The sequence below is a fragment of the Colletes latitarsis genome, chromosome 14, assembly GCF_051014445.1.
Source record: "Colletes latitarsis isolate SP2378_abdomen chromosome 14, iyColLati1, whole genome shotgun sequence".
NCBI classification, from domain to species: Eukaryota; Metazoa; Arthropoda; class Insecta; order Hymenoptera; family Colletidae; genus Colletes; species Colletes latitarsis.
Window position 1 is genome coordinate 1,357,501 of NC_135147.1, and position 2,500 is coordinate 1,360,000.

General features: G+C 48.8%; 1 non-coding gene across 1 annotated transcript; it reads right to left on the reverse strand.

Moving 5' to 3' along the window:
* Positions 1 to 1,088: 1,088 nt before the first annotated feature.
* On the reverse strand, positions 1,089 to 1,243 carry LOC143350532 (5.8S ribosomal RNA). Its single transcript, XR_013081150.1, has one exon. It is a non-coding gene; the product is annotated as a 5.8S ribosomal RNA (ribosomal RNA).
* Between the last annotated feature and the right edge of the window lie 1,257 nt (positions 1,244 to 2,500).

The window sequence follows — 2,500 nt, forward strand, 5'->3', positions numbered from 1 at the left end:
CGATAGCATATAATAGCATTTTGCTTTCTCGGAGAAAAGGATATCAATGATGGGTTTTTAGCGCCTCGCCAAAGTGTCTCCCTTCTGTCTTAGTTTTTCATTCGTTCGATGCGAAACGCTCGCTAGGCGTAACCGGCTGATTACTTTTAACGTCCTTCCGTCGCTTTTCAAATTAAAGAAGAACCACGGTGTGTGTCTATGATAGAACTACCCGATCCGATTTTCGTTGATTCTTTGATAGTCTACCAAAGTCCACCGTAAGTTCGAAAGAAAAGCATTCGTGGACTGGACGACCGGCTAAACGCGCGGTCTCGCAATCGATATACATATTCGTAACAAAGAGAGACATGGGGCGACCAACTTCTCAGAGTATATCCCTTCTTTTGGGTTCCGTTCGTATCGCGCTTCTCGTCGTGTTCGTTCGAGCCTCTCCATAGAGGATGATCGTCCGATTCGTTTGATAAATTATCATTTTTCCCTGGGGCTGTACGAACGAACAGAGAGGAAGACGACGACCGACGGATACCACAAATTTCACGTGGTAGGGCATATATTACATATCATAATTATCAGTGTTTGGTCAAATTTCTTTCCAGTGTCCTTTTTGTTATGCTCCAAAACTAGTATACGCTTTATTTTCTCTTTCCTTTGCATAAATTATTAACTTCGGGCAACGTCGGGAGCGCCGGTAATCATTAGATTTGTACGAAACGCGATTTGCGCCCCACGGTGGTTTTTAGTGCCGTCAAAGTCAGAAATCGTAGGAGCGGTGCTTTAACGGGCGGTCGTGATGATACTCCAGACAACACGACGCACGACGCCGTAAAACACTCGCGCGAGTCCAGACTGATCTCTGCCTCACCACGCAAGGGGTGCGCAAACTTGCCAATAATATATAATATTTATTCTTTTTCGTACGTCCAGCGACAAACGCCAACGAAATACCCAAATTCTCGCTCGTACGTTGATACCTTTCTCTTCATCGACCCGGCTCCGAAACGTTCTTCGCCATCTCCCCGAAAGGAGAGGTAAACGACGGCGGGGTTAGGGAATCTGAGAACAACGCAAGCAGTTTTAGGACAAGTGAACGACCCTCAGCCAGGCGTGGTCCAGGAATTTTATCCGTGGACCGCAATGTGCGTTCGAAATGTCGATGTTCATGTGTCCTGCAGTTCACACGTTGACGCGCAATTAGCTGCGTTCTTCATCGACCCACGAGCCAAGTGATCCACCGTTCAGGGTAATCATATACAATTTACAATTTTTCTCTTTGTATTTAAAAATGCTCCTTGTTCTTTGCTTTAAAAATATTCGATGTTCGCACCTCCGACCAGCGTATCGACGGAGGATTGAACGCGCCATATCGACGACAAAAGTTTCTTTTTGTTTCCTGAATGACGGAAAACCATCGTTCGACGGCCGGGCGTACAGTACATTCAAAAGCCTTTGCGCGTGGCTGCGACCAAACGGGTATAATACACCCGTATATTCTTGGTTCCGAACAGTAACTTCACGCGCAATCGGGCGAACGCACGCGGCAGCGCCCATCGGTTGCTCGATGAAATCGATGCGATAAACTACAGCCTTCTCGGCTGGTCGTCGTTAGTCGCGCGAGCAACGGATGGCCGCACAATCGACGCGTCGTCGTTTGCGATTATTCGCCTCACGTTAGCCATGAGTATGTATATTATTCATTTACGAACGAACGCGGCAGCGTCCATCGGTTGCTCGATGAAATCGATGCGATAAACTACAGCCGTCTCGGCTGGTCGTCGTTAGTCGCGCGAGCAACGATGGCCGCAAAATCGACGCGTCGTCGTTTGCGATTATTCGCCTCAAGTTAGCCATGAGTATGTATAACATTCATTTACGAACGAACGCGGCAGCGTCCATCGGTTGCTCGATGAAATCGATGCGATAAACTACAGCCGTTTCGGCTGGTCGTCGTTAGTCGCGCGAGCAACGATGGCCGCAAAATCGACGCGTCGTCGTTTGCGATTATTCGCCTCAAGTTAGCCATGAGTATGTATATTATTCATTTACGAACGAACGCGGCAGCGTCCATCGGTTGCTCGATGAAATCGATGCGATAAACTACAGCCGTTTCGGCTGGTCGTCGTTAGTCGCGCGAGCAACGATGGCCGCAAAATCGACGCGTCGTCGTTTGCGATTATTCGCCTCAAGTTAGCCATGAGTATGTATATTATTCATTTACGAACGAACGCGGCAGCGTCCACCGGTTGCTCGATGAAATCGATGCGATAAACTACAGCCGTCTCGGCTGGTCGTCGTTAGTCGCGCGAGCAACGATGGCCGCAAAATCGACGCGTCGTCGTTTGCGATTATTCGCCTCTGGCTATCCGTGAGTATGTATAATATTCATATACGAACGAACGCGGCAGCGCCCATCGGTTGCTCGATGAAATCGATGCGATAAACTACAGCCTTCTCGGCTGGTCGTCGTTAGTCGCGCGAGCAACGGATGGCCGCACAATCGACG